Genomic DNA, 17,719 nt, shown 5'->3' on the forward strand with positions numbered 1-17,719 from the left:
TAGTCACTCTACAGCAGTGGTTGTCAACTCTCATCATGCATCAGAATCATCTGGGGATCTTCAAAAATGCATAAAGATGGGGATCATGTTTCATAATTTTGCAGTTTTGGGCATGTAACTGCAGTAAGTAATTAATATTACTTAATATTAACACATACATATAATATGTATTTCTGTCTTAGTCAATTCCAGCTGCTATAAAAAGATACCATAAACTGGGTGGCTTAAACAATGGAAATTAATTTCTCATAGTACTGGAAGCTTGAAAGTCCAAGATTAGGGTGCCAGCATAGTTGGGTTCTGGCGAGAGCCTTCTTCCTGGTTTGTATACCTGCATGGTGGAAAGCAAACAGAAAGAGAGCAAGATCTCCTGTTTCTTCTTATAAAGGGCACTAATTCCATCCATGATAACTTTGCTCTCATGACCTAATGGCTTCCCAAAGGCTCCACCTCCTAATACCATCACACTGGGTGTTAGGTTTCAACATATGAATTGGGGGGGGGGCACAAACATTCAGTATATCTATCTCTATCTATATCCATATCTATATCAAGAGAGAGGAAGTGTGGAAGGGAGGGAGGAAGGAAGCAAATGTGGTAAAATGTTAGCAAAGAGTGACTGTAGGTGAAGAGTATATGGGCATTTATTGTACTTCTGTATAGGCTTGAAATTTTTCAACATAAAGGGTTGGTAATTGCACTGAATTGTATACATGGGAATGGTTAAAATGGCAAATATTAAGTCATGTATATTTTCCACAATAAAAATTTAAAGAAAAATATACAGTTTATATGGATGAGGACAAAGACAAATAATCAAATAGACAGACAACTCAAGGTTGGGAAGAAGAAGATAGTAGGAAGGGAAAAATGAAGGGGGGGAATCAGAGGGGGAGACAAACCATGAGAGACGATGGACTCCAGGAAACAAACTGAGGGTTCTAGAGGGGAGAGGGGGTGGGGGGATGGGTTAGCCTGGTGATGGGTATTAAAGAGGTCACGTTCTGCATGGAGCACTGGGTGTTATACGCAAACAATGAATCATGGATCACTACATCAAAAACTAATGATGTAATGTATGGTGATTAACATAACATAATAAAATAAAAAAAAAGAAAACAGGAGTAAATGGATAGGAGCTGAAAAGGTGGATAATAAAATCATGACAGTAACAATTATCAAGAGAATGGAATGATGAGTGGAAATTAATAATTTCATAGTTGTTCTTGGAAACTCAGAATATCAACAATACGTATACAAGATCATTTGTCATGATAGCAATTGGTGTGAAATGCCCTTGGGTTTTTCACTTGCTCATAGGCTGATGTGAGGCAAGGGTGGGACACAATTGCTAAATCAAATCATACAAGTTGAGCTATCAAGAATAGAATATAAATGTTTAAGAATAGAGGTTTGTGTCCAACAGTTCTTTATATGTGCCAAGCCAAACATTGTGTTAACTGGAAAAGAGAACCATGTTTACCAGAGAGACATCAATATGGGGAAAGCTTTAAAAACTCATTTTATCTGAGACATGAGTGAGTGTGTTGTGTCTAATTAGCGGTCTGCATAAGAAGGGTTGCCCAGAAAAGATAAAACAGGTGGGCAGGTGAATAAGCTGTGTTGCTTACCCAGAAACCAAGAAGGTAAGAGTTAGAGGCTGAATAATCCATAGGATTCTCAAGAACCAGGCCCAAAGGGTTAACAATGCAAAGTTCTCAAGTTCTTAAGAGCCTGGGTAGCAGCTGTGAGGCAGTCCCACTGCAGCTGCTGCTCAGGTTTTGGCCCTACAGCCCTCTCCTTGGTTCTGCCACTGTCTGCCAAAGCCTGGGTAGGACCCTGAGAATCTAGAGATTAAAAGACATAAAAGGGACATGAGAACTCCTTTCAAAATCTATTGGGCTGAGTGGCAATTATTACTATGCCCAGTTCACAGATGAGGAAACTAGAGCTTAAAAAGTTTAGGTAACTGGCCAATAGTCACATTGCTGAAGAATGGCAGAAATGGAATTCAAACCCAGTTTATCATTCATTCATGACTTTATGTAATATTTCCTGAGATCTGCTTATGGCAAACACTAGGGCTACAAAGGTAAACAATACATAGTCCTTGCCCTCAAAATGCTTGTATATACCTTAAAACAATGCAATCGGGATTAGAGTATTTCACATTATGTTATATATTTATGTGCTGGAGAATTGTAGCTTAAGTGGAGCTGGAGTGCAGGGTACATGGAGATAATGATGGGAAGCGCATCTGGAAAACTGATTTGGGTCTAGATTGTATTGGTCTGAAAATGTTATGCCCAGCTGGGTGGACTTTATATTATATACAGTGGATAATTCTAAGCATTTCCAAAACAGAGGAATGACATGGTCAACTCCATTTAGCAAGATAACTCTAGGAGCAGGTGGAGAATGGATTTGGGGGAGCTGGGAAGAAAGATAATTAAACTCACCATTACAATAGCCCACATAAAAGGAGATGAAGGCTAGAACTAAGGCAATAATAGTAGAGATAGGCGAAGATGTAGATAAACAGATGTGAGAGATTTTTGGAGGTTTGAATCAGTAAAATTTTGTGACTGACTATACATATGGGGTAAACACAAGGAAGCCATTAATGATATTGAATTGGTAAAATATTAGACAATGGAAATGAGGGATATAGGAAAAAGCTAGTAGAAGGTTGAAGGAGGTAGAAGATATTTGATTTGGGACACATTGATCTTATGATGACTCTATGATATCCAGGAGAGAATGTCCAGTAAACAGCTAGAAACAGGACTGAAGTTGAAGAGAAACTTTTGGGTTAACGTCAGGGATTTGGGATCATCAGCTCTTTTTTTCTTAATTTTATTTTATTATGTTATGTTAGTCACCCTTCAATACATCATTAGTTTTTGATGTAGTGATCCACGATCCATTGTTTTCGTATAACACCCAGTGCTCCATGCAGTACGTGCCCTCCTTAATACCCATCACCGGGCTAACCCATTCCCCCCACCCACCTCCCCTCTAGAGCCCTCAGTTTGTTTCCTGGAGTCCATAGTCTCTCATGGTTCGTCTCCCCCTCCGATTCCCCCCCCTTCATTTTTCCCTTCCTTCTCCTAATGTCCTCCATGCTATTCCTTATGTTCCACAAATAAGTGAAACCATATGATAATTGACTTTCTCTGTATTTCACTTAGCATAATCTCCTCCAGGCCCATCCATGTTGATGTAAAAGTTGGGTATCATCAGCTCTTTTGGGTTGGTTGAAGCTATAAGAAAAGACTAAGACTGTTCTGGAAAGCATAGAAGAGAGGAGAGGAGAGGAGAGGAGAGGAGAGGAGAGGAAAGGAAGGGAGTAGAGGGCAAGAGAAAGGGAAGGGAGGAAGAAAGGGCAAAGGGAAGGAAAGAAAGGGAAGGGAAAGGAAGAGAGGGGAGTCATAAATAATATGCACAGACTGTGCCATGATACATAGTAGGTGCATAATGAATGTAATTGTAAATTAAAGTAATATATAAATGAGTGAATGAAAGCACCCCCAAAATTAAAATTTGGGTAGAAGAAGAGGAACCAGCAAAAGACTGAAAAATACTGGTGAGAGAAGTAGAACCTCCTAGAGGGAATGGAGTTGTGCACACCAAGAGAGAATAAAATTTTGAGACTGGAACTGGATGGAGAGAGGACTAAAAAGGCCATGGGAGATTGTCTTGAGGGGCTTGGGATCTAGTCAGGGGCCTGAATTCAGTTACTCATGGTAGAAATATATGCATAATTGTTAATAAATTCCAGAAATGGCAAAGAAAGGAAAATAGGTATATAGAGAAAGCAGCAATCAATCAGAGACACTTTTTCTGAATAACATTTTGAGCTGGAACTTAAAGGAAGATAATTTTGGACTACTGAGAGGAGAGGAAAGGGAAATGCACATAAGTATATTGGTTGGCATGAAGATACAGAGGCTGGAATGAACTCAGAGTGTGAAGTTGAAATATCCCTAGTAGTTGGATTAAGAAAACGCACATACACACATGCGTACTCCTTGTGGCACTATTGTGGCACCATCTTGACCTGCATATGCCTGATGTCCCAGGCTGCTCACCAAGAGATTGCATTAATGGTCAGCATCCTGGTCTTCTCTTCTCCCCTCAGGCTCTGCTCCCCAACATTTACCCTAGGGACTGTGTAACAGGATCAGGATGGTGGTATCTCTTATCCCTCCTGTTTTAATGTTTACACCTCAGCCAGAGAAAGAATGTGATTCTTACTGGTTAAAATCTCCACTGCAGGTTTTGTAAATGTGGACAGTAAAAACCAAGGATGTCAAATCAAAAGATCTGGAGAACAAAGTTTTGAAAAAAAAAAAAAACCACTTTTTTTTTTTCAAAATTCAATCTATCATTATTTTCCACCTGTTCAGGTGAAACTTTCATTAAAAGTTTTGAGGTAACACTAGACTAGTTCATTAAAAGTGAACAACGGCTTGCACATATTCCCTTACTGCAGACTATTTATAGATTTCATAAAGTTCAGTGAAGTAACACATTTTGTATCAGAGGCACTGCTTTTAATACAATACCATTAATGAAAGATTTGCTTAAAGGTAAGAGATGTGTTCAAATATTTGTTATTAAAATATTAATGTGCAGATAAAGGCCTGGTTTGTCGTCTCCGCTGAGTCTCAGAAATTTCTGCATGATTTGTAGAAGTACAAACTTGTACTATCTGCTTCAATAGCATAGCTGGTTCCTTATATGTCATGATTCCATGGAACAAAGTCCATTATACAAGAAACCAAGGCTCAAATAGGTTAAATCCTGAGGTCACATAGATGGTATAATGGTAGCACTGGGATTATAATCTTCTTATGTCTGTTTTCAGAGCTTGTACTCTTCGCACTACATATTTCTGACTGGAGATCAGGGAGAATGCCCATCAAATGGGGATTAGCTTGGAGGTATAACATTCATAGGGCGCTTTAAAAGATCTTGAAATTTTAAGTGGCTTGATTGACCATTTGGAACTTGCTTCTGACAGAGATTGTGAGAGATTTAAACCTCACGTATAGTGATAAAGGCAGCTTGCTTTTTAAATCAACCATTTGGAGACTGAAATGTGATGTTTATTTTAGCTGAGGTAAATAAAAATCCTACATCTCTCCAGTCATAATGGAAGTTAGGCAGAAAACATGATTTTATAGATGGTAGGCTATTCACTTTACGTTCAACTTATTATGAATGCACTTAATCTATAAGCCCTGAGTGGCTGGTGCCTGGTTTCCTCCTGCAATCACTTACACATTTCCTTGTTGTACAATGCATTTTAAGTTCACCAGTCCCCGTTGCTAGGATAATGCACTGCTTGAGCTCAGATGGCACTCCATAAATATTCAATGACAGTTTCCCTGGTTCATGTTTCTCTATTTCCCATGTCCTTCCATTCTGCCACTAGAAAGTCTCATCCACAATATGGTAATCAGAATCATCTTGACCTCCATATGCATTTGTTTGAGACTGTAAAAGCCTCCAGGGCAGAAACTTTCCCTTCCTTCTTCCCTGCCTCCCTTCCTCCCTCACTCCCTCCCTTCTTTCCATTTTTTTTTTTTTTTTTTTGCTGGATAGTGTTCCATTATATATGTTTGTACCAAAGTTTGTTTCACCACTCATCCATTGAAGGACGTTTAGGTTGTTTACAGGTTTTCATGATTATGAATAAAACTGCTATAAACAATCATATACAGTTTTTTCTCTGAATATAGGTTTTCTTTTCTTTTTTTTAAGAAAAATTACCAAGAATGCAATTGCTTGGTTGTATGGTAAGTGTATGTTTAACATGATAAGAAACTTCCATCTGTTTTCTAGAGTGGCTGTACCATTTTGCATTCCCAAGAGCAATGTATAAGAATTCCAGTTGCTCCACATCATCGCCAGAACTTGTATTCCATGATTTTTAAAGACATTCTAATAGGTGTGTAGTGTTATTTTATCTTGGTTTTAATTTGCATCTGCCTAATCGCTAATGATGTTAAATATCTTTTCTTATACTTATTTGTCATCTGTATGTCCTCCTCAGTGAAATGTCTGCTCATGCCTTTTCCCCATTTTCTAATTGGATTGTATTTTACTGTCAAGTTTTCAGAATTATTTCTATATCCTGGATACAAGTCATTTGTTGCATACATGAATTACAAATATTTTCTCCCAGTCTTCAGTTTGTCTTTTCATCCTCATAACAGGGCCTTGACAGAGAAAATGTTCTTAATTTTAATAAGAACTTCTTTAATCTATTTTTTTCTTTTTATACATCATGCTTTTGGTTTCCTTTCTAAGAACTTTTTGCCTAAACTCAGATTATATAGGTTTTCTCTTATGTTTTCTAAAAGTTTTAAAGCTTTATGTTTTATATTTACATCTTACACCATTGTGAATTAATCTTTGCATAAGCTGTGAGGTTGAGGTCAGGATTCATTTCTATTTTTCATTTTCTTTGCATATGGATGACCACTTTTTCCATTTGTTGAAAAGACTACCATTTATTTGTCCAAGGAATTGCTTTTACATCTTTGTCAAAGATCAAATGGCCACATTTGTGTGGGTCTATTTCTGAACTCTGTATTCTCATCCATTGATCCAAGTGTTTATTCCTTTGCCAATGCACACCATATTCATTAATGTAGCTTTTTTTTATATTATAATCACTTGCTTTATTTTTATTTATTTTTAATTTTTTTATTATGTTATGTTAATCACCATACATTACATCATTAGTTTTTGATGTAGTGTTCCATGATTCATTATTTGCGTATAACACCCAGTGCTCCATGCAGTACGTGCCCTCTTTAATACCCATCACCAGGCTATAGTAAGTCTTAAAACTTTGTAGTGTGAGTCCTCTAACTTTGTTCTTTTTCTCAAAATTGTTTTAGCTCTTTTTTTCTTTGTCCTTTCATATAAATTTTAGGATGTAGAGTTTTAGAAATTCCTGTTGTCTATAGTGATGATAACCACAAAAAACATTCTGGGATTTTCATTGCTATTGCACTCTGGGAAGAATTGGCATCTTTATTACATTGAATCCTTCAATCCCTGCTCATGGTATGTGTCACCATTTATTTATCTCTTCTTTGATATCTTTCCTTAGCATTTTGTAGTTTTCAGCATACAAATCTTGTGCAAGTTTGTTATATTAATACTTAACTATTTCATTTTTGGAGGCATTTTAATTGGTATACATATATTTTTTATTTAAATTGAATTTAATTAATATGTATTATTAGTTTCAGAGGTAATTTAGTGATTCATCAGTTGCATATAATACCCAGTGCTCATTCCATCAAGTGCCCTCCTTAATGCCCATCACCCAGTTACCCCCTTCCCTCATCTACCTCCCCTCCACCAACCTTCAGTTTGTTTACTAGAGTTAAGAGTCTCTAATGGTTTGTCTCCATCTCTGTTTTCATCTTATTATACATATATATTTTTATAATTTTGACTTCCAATTGTTCATTGCTTGAATTTAACTCTTTAAGATTTATTTATTTATTTGAGAGAGTGAGAGAGAAAGAGAGAGCATGAGATGGAGGGGCAGAGAGAGAGGGAGAGAGAATCTCCAGCGGACTCCATGCTGTGCATGGAGCCCTACACAGGGCTCGATCTCACGACCCCGAGATCATGACCTGGAGCCAAAATCAAGAGTCAGACACTCAACTGAATGTGCCACCCAGGTGTCCCTCATTGCTTGAATTTAGAAATACAGTTAAATCTTGTGTACTGACCCTATATCCCGTGACCTTGCTAAACTCATTTATTAGTTCTAGGAAGTTTTCATTTTACATTCCTGAGATTTTCTACATAGATAATCATATTGTCTATAAATGGGGACTATTTCTTCCTTTCCAATGTACGTTCTTTATTTTTCTTATCTTACTCTATCAACTAGAAATTTTAGTATAATGTTGAATAGGAGTTGTGAAAGTAGGTATCCTTGCCTTGTTCCTGATCTTAGAGGGAAAGCATTCAATTCTTCACGGTTATGATGTTAGCCACAGATTTTTCATAGATGCCTCTTATCAGGTTAAGGAAATTTCCTTTTACTCCTAGTTTGCTTAGAGGGTTTTTTTTTAAGATTTTATTTATTTATTTGCCAGAGATAGAGAGAGAGAGAGCACAAGCAGGGAGAGCAGCAGGTGGAGGGAGAAGCAGGCTGAGGGACTAGATCCCAGGACCCTGGGATCATGACCTGAGCAAAAGGCAGACACTTAACCAACCAAGCCACCCAGGCATCCCTAGAGTATTTTTTTTTTTTTTAATCATGAATGGATGTTGTATTTCATCAAGTATTTTCTACATCTATTGATATGGTCATGTAGGTTTTTTTCTTCTTCAGACAGTTAAAATGGTGGATTATATTGATCAATTTGATTGATTTTTGAATATTGAACTGATTTAGCATTCCTGGATTAACCCTTATTGGTTGTGATGCTTTACTCATATTGCTGGTTTCAATTTTTAAATACTCTGTTAGGGTTTTTTGTCTCTATGTTCATGAGGAATATTGGTTTGAAGTTGTTTTTTTTTTTAACTATGCTATTTTCTTTTTAAAATTTATTTAAATTTTTTGCACTACCTTTGGTTTTGGTATCAGGGTAATGTTGGCATCATAAAGTAAGTCAGAAGTCTTTACTACTATATTCTGGCATAGATTGGTATTATATCTTCTTTAATTATTTGGTAAAATTTATCTGGGCCTACAGGTATATTTTTCAGGAGATTTTTAACTACAAAATCAATTTCTGTAATAGTTAAAGAACTATTCAAGTTATCTATTTAACCTTTAGTGAGTTTTGTTAATTTGGATTTTGAGGTGTTGCTGACTTCATCTAAGTTGTCGAATTTCTACGTGTAGAATTGTTTATTGTATTTCCTTATTTTCTTTTTAATATCTGCAAGGTCTGTAGTAACATCCTCTCATTCCTGATACTGGCAATTTGTGTTTTCTCCTTTCAATATTGTTAGGCAATTATCGATTTTATTACTTATTTTTAAAAAAACAGCTTTGGTTTCATTTATTTTCTTCCTCTCTTTAAAAAAATTATTGATTTATGCTTTTTACTATTTCCTTCCTTTTGCTTGATTTTGGTTTAATTTGCTATTCTTTTAGTGATTTCCTAAGACAAATTCTTACATAATTGATTTGAGACCTTTCTTATTTTCTAATACATGCTTTTAACGCTATAAATTTTCTTTCTAAGCACTACTTTAACTGAAATCCACAAATTTTATGTTACATTTTCATTCTATTTCAAATAATTTCTAATTTCCTTTGAGATCTCTTCTATGATCCATGAATTATTTAGGTGGTTTAATTTTCAAGTGATTGGATTTTTTTTTTTGTGCTATTTTTCTGTTATTGCCTTCTAGTTTAAATCAGTTATGGTCAGAGACCATACTTTATATGATTTCAATTCTTTTCAAATATGTTATGGTTTGCTGTATGACCCAAGGTATGGTCTGTCTTGCTAAATGTATTCTGCTATTGTTGCGTGGAATGTTCTATTAATATCAATTAGTTCCAGTTGGTTGATGATATTGTTCAAATACTTCTTATTATATAATGTTCTTTTTTTTAAGATTTTATTTATTTGAGAGAGAGAATGAGAGAGAGAGAGCATGAGAGGGGGGAGGGTCAGAGGGAGAAGCAGACTCCCTGCCAAGCAGGGACCCTGATGTGGGACTTGATCCCAGGACTCCAGGATCATGACCTGAGCCAAAGACAGTCGCTTAACCAACTGAGCCACCCAGGCGCCCCTTATTATATAATGTTCTTGATTATAGAGAATGCTGTTTACTGAGCACTTTCTATGTTACAAGTGCTGTATAGACAATTACTTGTAATATTGATTTAAACTCTGCAAGGTAAAATCCCAGTTTACAGAATAGAAAACTGACACTCAGAGATGTAGTTAACCATGCCCAAGATCACACAAAATTAAACTTTGAGAACAGAAGTTGAAACAAATTCTGTCTGACTCTGAAGATCATATTCTTTTCATTATGCCATCCTACTTTTGGCTTAATGTATTTACTGGTTAGCATGTTGTTAATGTTCTTAATCTTATTCATAAGTATATATTTTGTCTCTCTAACCAGATTGTGAGCTTTCTGATGTTAAAGATTGTCTTCTTTTCCTTTTACATAGTGTATGTTAAAGCTTCAGTGTACAGTAAGGGCTTGATAGTTGCTGACTGACAAATTGACTGTCCGACAAATTGACCAACAAGTCCTTTAAAAAGTCTCAGCAGGAACAGGATGATGGTGATCATAGCCAGTCATTGAAGCGGCAAAAAGTCGGATCTCAGATCTGGATTATATATTATTTCTCAATAAAGGTGCTACTGGTATTTGGAGTTTGAAGATTCTTGCCATGAGAATTGCACAAGACTCTTTTAAGCATTATAGAACATTTAGCATCCCTCACTACCTATGACTTAATATCAGTATTTCTTAACAATTATTTTCACAATCAAAAAATCTTCCACACAATTCCAAGTGCCCTTTATAAGGGAAGTATCACTCTAATTGACAGCCACTAACAGTTCCTGCAACATACAGGTGTTTAGTAAAAGTTTGTCATATAAAAGAGAAAGAGCACCCCTCAGTAAAACTACTTCATAGCTTCGAGAATTATGATCAAGGATGTTGTCTCTCCAGATCTCCTGGTGGGGAAGGGATGCAAATGGTGTCTACAGTCACTCCTTAAATGCTGTCATAAGATTCCTTGGATTTGTCCAAGATCGCAGTTCACTGTTTCAATGACAGTTGAGATTCTATAGATAAGGAAACAATTGTGAAGATCCAAAGGCAACGGTCCCTGACCATTGTGCAAAGAGCTCTCCCTGATTGTTGTATTGAGTGAAATCTCTGAAGTCTTTCTCAGACCCTGTGAAGAATCAGGCAAATAAGGTTAAATATGCTCTTTATAACCAGGAAACAGGAGAAGGAACACAGCACAAAGTTCTAAATTTGTAGTTTTCAACTCTGGTAATACATTACAGTCACTTGGAAGTTTTTTAAAAATATGATTGCCCAGGGGCGCCTGGGTGGCTCGGTCATTAAGCGTCTGCCTTCGGCTCAGGTCAGGATCCCAGGGTCCTGGGATCGAGCCCCACATCGGGCTCCCTCCTCGGCGGGAAGCCTGCTTCTCCCTCTCCCACTCCCCCTGCTTGTGCTCTCTCTCACTGTCTCTCTCTGCCAAATAAATAAATAAAATCTTAAAAAAAAAAAATATGATTGCCCAAGCCCCACTTCAGACCAGTTAGATCAGAATCTGAGAATGGCATCAGGGTATGATACATTTTTAAGCTCCCAGGTGATTTTAATGTGCAACTAATGTTAAGAACCATTAGATTTAAAGTAAAAGGATGAGTAGATTAGCAAATAGGTTTTTAAAAGATGATTTCAAGGTGCTGTGGCAGAAAGAGCATTGATTGCTAGACTGTAGAGTCAGAAGGACCTGGATAATATTAGTTACATATCATCTATGTGATTCTTGTTTTTTTTTTTATTTTAAAGATTTTATTTATTTATTTGAGAGAGAGAGAGAGCACAAGAGCGGGGAGCGGGAGAGGGAGAAGCAGACTCCCTGCTGAGCAGGGAGCCCGATGCGGGACTCGATCCCGGGACTCCAGGATCATGACCTGAGCCGAAGGCAGTTGCTTAACCAACTGAGCCACCCAGGCGCCCACATCTATGTGATTCTGACTAGAGTATTTACTTTCTCTGAGCCTCACTTTGTTCATCTGTAAAATAGAAATAAATATAGTACCTACCTCATAGGCTTGTTGTAATAACATAAAATTTTGTGATTGAATTTAGCACATTTCCTTATGCTGACTGACTCAATAACTCTTTTAAAAATATGTAGCATGAAACTGTAACTTTTGAGCTACACAATACACATTCAGAAGCCAGGGAGAAGTTAGAGAAAATTTCATTTGGGACAGCAAATGGCCAGGATGACATCATAACTAAGGTGGGGGCGAACACTCATTTCAAGGAGAATAGTGAAACTCACCATATTCCAGGCTCCATGAAGATGGATCTTCTGCCTTCATTCACTGTAGACCAGTGAAAGAACATTCCCCAGGATCTGTCGCCAGGATAGGTGACTCCTCCATCAAGCCATAAGCACAGTAATACAAAAGGGGGAAACACATTTGGGTATCATCAAGCCTGTTCCTCACGTCCTTTCAAAATGCATAGCACAGATGGAGAAACAAATTAACGTCAGAAAGGTCACCTGTTTCAACATTATGAAGACGGGAATGCTTTCAGCTAGGCATAAATCCACAGCCCTAACAATTTGGAGGACTATTTTACTCCAGTGCCCCCATCAAATAGTTTGGGATAACACAGTACTCACTAGTAAACAACTATGAGAATAAAAGCAGGGACTGCACTGATGCCATCATTTAAATCCTTATAAATTAGACAGTTTATGGCATCACCAGAATTTTGCTCTAGTCACTGAGAGATCTTTAGAGTTTGAGAAATTAATAATGCACAGGGCTGAATGCCCAGCAGGCATTACATCTACATTATTCAAATGTCTACAGGCAGTGACAATGGATAAAGACATCCCCAGTAATATATCACAACATAGGGAAAGAGATACAGGTCTCTAGATGAAAACATTTGGGCACCAGTTTGGTCTGCTGGCACAATACTTCATCTATCCCTGAGCATTAATGAGTTAGCCTTTAAGTTGTTACCCTGTAACCTCCATTTCAGGAAAGGCTGCAGTCGTGATGAACAAAATGGCTCATTTTATCCTATGCAGTGATGGTGCCCCAAGATAATTAAATTTGGGGACATTGTTCTACAATACATAGAGTCAGCCCATCATGCCATAGCAGAAGCTCATAAACTGGTTCAAATACCACCTAATGTACCACAATTTAACTTGAAAAAAAGAGAATAATTTCTCTGTTTAAAGTCACTACAAAATTCTGCGTAGCCAAGCAACAGAATTAAATGCATCTGCCCACAAAAGACTTTATAAAGTCTACTTTTTAAACAACTTCCTTGCTTTAAAATCAACAGCTTTAGCCCTTAAAATACATAATAACTTAGTATTTTCTATAAAAGCTGCTAATGACCCAGCACCAAAGGAGATTGAGGCTGTTTTTGCTTTCTAAATGAGAGACTGTGTGAGTGTATGTGAGCACACTCACATGTTTGATGTATTAGGGGTGGGGATGGAATGTATCTAGGGATATTATTAATTTTCTATTGATTTTGTATTTCTAGCTCCTAGCACAATGACAGGACAAGACAGGTGTTTGATAAACATTTATTGAATGGAAAAAATAAAACAAATGCATAGAAACAAGTCTTTCACAACTCATGCCTGGTTTAATAAAAAATGAAAAAGTATGGTACAAGGCAGCTGTCCACAACATACATCTCAGGTACAAGAGTATTTTATTAGAACACTGAATGGCAATCAGAGACTTTATTGACCACACAAAAACTAATTAAATAATTTGTTGATGTTTAAAAGTGATTTATAGTTTATAATCAGGATAAAGGGTTGAGTAAACAAGATGATATGACAGATCATAAAATGAGAAATACATTCTTACTACCATTTTCTGTATTGGCCATTTATCCATAATTCCTAGAATCCTTATGTTTGGGGAAACAACTGGTATTTTAATTGTGGCTAAGACTTTTTAATATGACTAAGAATGTATTTTACATAAAAAGTTTATAACACAATCTATCTCATAGTCAATTTAACTCTTCCAAATGTTCCCAAAGCATCTCAGTGGGGACTACAGGTCCCCAAAGTCTCAGTATGAGTCAGTGAAAATACCCCATTGGGAGTGGCCATTTTGGAAGTCACAGCTGCTCAGCCCCTGGGCTTACTTTTTTCAGCATCTCAGGAGAACAGTCAAGAAGGCAGAAACTTTGCTATATTAATGATTCTGCCAATTACATAGAAATGGCCAAGCTTGGAAGGGGAGTTGGGAAAGGGAGTATAACTTGAAGCTTAGTTCCAGAAGCTTTACTGTTGTGGGCACATGAGCTTTTCTGTGCCTGTTAAGGGAACATCTGGAAAGAGCCCAACAACTGATGCTGGCTTGAAGCATTTTGGATGAGTACAGAAACAGAAAAGTGGTGAAAACTTGTGACTTCTAGAGACATTCAAAGAAGAAAGGTGGGTGATAAAGGACAGAGATGCTTCTAGATAAAAGTTTGAATGTCCAACTTATCTAGTCATTCCTAGTCAGCTTCTACTTAACCTTACTTCCAATTGGAGACAGCAGCCCTGGGTAGAATTTAGGGGAACTGGGTTCTATTCCTGACAATGTCACTAAGTGTCTGTGCGTGTACTCTGGATCTTTGTATGGCTAGCTCCACTCCATTCAGATTCCAGATTTTAATGTCAACTCCTTAGAGAGGCTTTCCCTTCCACTCTACCTAATGTTGCCCCTCCAAACCCTGCACTCTTTCTATTTCATTAGCTTGTATTATTTTCTTCATAATTTTATTAAAATTTTTAATTAATTTGTTTGTTTGTTTACTGTTCATCCCTTCCTTTAGATTGAAAAGTCCATGAGATTACCCCTAGTGCCTATCACATTGCCTGGAACACACCAAGCATCCAATGAGTATTAGTTGAATAAATAAATGCATGCATGCCCAAGAACAATGTACCTAACTTCTTTGTAGTTTGGATTCATCATCTGTAAAATTAAGAGAAATCATTTTGATTATTTCCAAGATTAGCATGATAACAAAGAAAGAATAGGTTTATAAATCCCTTGAAAAAACTTTAATAATCTTTAATTGTATGACTCTACATTTTGAAAAAACAGAATGGATACAACAGTAGCATTAGAATATTGTAGACCTATATTTAAATATAGATTCTGCCATTTAACCAGCAATGAGATCTTGAGCAAAGCATTGGAGTGCTCCCAGCCTCAGTTGCCTGGTTTGTAAGATGGGAATGATAATAGTAGCTATTTCCTAGGGTTGTTAAGAAGATTAAGTAAAATAACTCATATTAATCATCCAGCACAATGTGTGGCACTTATTAGGTACTTTATTATTGGTAGCTATTAATATAGTCAGTATAATATAAAAATAATAATATAAAATATTATATAAATTATATTAATATAAAAACTTAACAACCAGTACTATATATTGTGGAAACTTCAGTTCCCAAAGATGGCCATAAAGGTGACTCTAGTGGAACACCAGTTATAAGCAGGCAGCCACAGCCCGAGAGTGGCAGAAGGGCATCAGACATTCACTTACAATTTGTCAGAGGCTAATCTAGTTTTCTCTTTCAGGGTCTGACTTGGAGCCCACAAGAAGATGGAGGTCAGTGTTGTGAAAACCAAGGTGGACTGGCAGGTGCCAGGGCAGCTTTTAGGGAGGAGCAGGCTCCAGAGGAGCAATTTAAAAATTGTCATACAAGTTTTTAAAATTTGATTTGATTTTCCCATTGCATGCTTTCTGAGTATTGACCCTGACTATATTCACACTTTACAAGTATTTTCCTACATACTTTCATTGGATCTTTGCAGCAATCCTGTGAGATCAGAAAAGCAAGTGTTATTGTTCCCATTTTATAGATAAAAATCCTATGACTCAGAAAGGACTTGCTGAAGCCTCTAGAGCTAAAATAGTACAGAATCAGAATTCAAACCCAAGTGTTCTGACTCTAAATTTAATGATGTAAATCCTCTGTGCAATGCTATATATTGTCCTTCACTATCCCAGCTCTTAACAGGAAAAGCAATATTAAAATAATATACAGTTAGACAAACTGAGGGTTACAGAAGAGAAGGGGGTGAGGTATGGGGTAACCGGGTGATGGGTATTAAGGAGGGCACGTGTTGTGATGAGCACTGGGTGTTATACGCAACTAATGAATCGTTGAACACTACATCAACTTATGATGTACTATATGCTGGCTAACGGAACATTAAATAAACAAATAAATAAATAATAAATAAATAAATAAATAATAAATAAATATCTCAACTGAAAAAATATACAGCTAGACATTGGCAATCTCCCTGATTAAGAGAAAAGATAGAAATGGCCCTAAGAAGAATTAAACATTCTGATTTCTCAAAGAGTTATTGGCAAAGTAGCCCCCTATGTTCTGGTAAGGACATGGATGCCATGTTTCTGAAAAAGGAGGGATCAGAGGCTGTTATCTCTCCCAAGTGGGAGGAATACTGTGGACAGGACACCTGGGTCCCAGTTCTAGCACTTACACCAAATCTCTGGGAAACTATGGGCAAATTGCTTTCCCTTTAGAGGCCCTGGTTTCTGGGTTTCTCCATCTTTAAATCTTAGATAAAAGTAGTAACTCTTACCTTTTTTGCTGCTGCAACACACACACTGGAGAATTACAACACAATGATTAGTAACAGGAGCTCAGTTAGGAAGGGATATTTTGCAGGGGGCAAGTGGGACACTCTAAAAGAGGCTTGTGTGTCCTTTGAACAGACCTACCAGGAGATTCCCCCAATCATAATAATAGTTAATATTTACCACATGCTTATTGTGTGCTAGGTGCTTTACATGAATTATCTTATTTAATCTTCACAGTAAATTAATGACGTAAGAAATATTTGGTACTCTTGTCTTAAAGATAAGGAAACTGAGTCTCAGATAGGTTAAACCCAAGGTCACACAGCTAGCATGTCATAGAATTGGATTCTAACGCACATATAATTGACCCTAGAGCCCTCTTACCTCTATATTATATTGTTTGATATTCCCCTTCCAGTCATCCCCTGCTGTTCCTCAAACACACAACTGATAATGAAAAAACTAATAAGTTTCTAGAGTTGCTCCCGTATCTAAGATTTCTGTCCTGGACTTTATGCTCAGGTTAAGCTTTGACTGAGAACAGGTTCTGTGTTAAAAAGAAGGGTGTAGAAGGAGGAAGGAAATTAGAATTCATTAAGTACCTACTCTTCTCATGCCTTGCTAGACATTGTACATACATCCACCAACACCTTTAGCTTTTACAACCAGTCTTAGAAGATTGGCGTTTTATCCCCATTTACAGAGAAGGCTCAGGTTAAGATACTAGCCCAAGATCACAGAGACAATAGTGGCAAGACTGAGATTCAGACCCATTCTTCAGGCTCCAGATTCCATCCTCATGCCTTTAAATCTTATATCCAATAGGTTGGAGGATGGCAGAAATGAGTAAGCCAGAATGAGGCCATAGGTGACACAGCAGTATGTTATGTCCTAGGTAGCCAGGGCCAGACTCCACTTGTTTCTGTTTAAGGACTTGAGCTGTACATGTCTCACTATTGTCATGCATGTTCCCTTTGCAGACCTGTAGTGGCCCAACGGGTGCAGGCAACGGCAGCAAGTTGAGTGAATTCTTCCTCGAGGGCATCACTGATGATCCACAGCTTCAGCCTATATTCTTTGCCTTCTTCTTCCTAATCTATGCAATCACAATGGTGGGAAACCTGGGCCTCATTGTGTTCAGCCCTTGACTCCACACTCCCATGTATTTCTTCCTCAGCAACCTATCTTTTATTGACTTCTGTTATTCTTCAGTCACAGTTCCAAAAATGTTGATGAGGTTTTTCTCTGGTTGCCAAACAATCTCCTTCTCTGGTTGTGTGGTACAGACAAGCTGCTGTGTGATCTTTGCTGTCACTGAGTTCTTCCTCCT

Source organism: Halichoerus grypus, chromosome X (assembly GCF_964656455.1).
Source record: "Halichoerus grypus chromosome X, mHalGry1.hap1.1, whole genome shotgun sequence".
NCBI classification, from domain to species: domain Eukaryota; kingdom Metazoa; phylum Chordata; class Mammalia; order Carnivora; family Phocidae; genus Halichoerus; species Halichoerus grypus.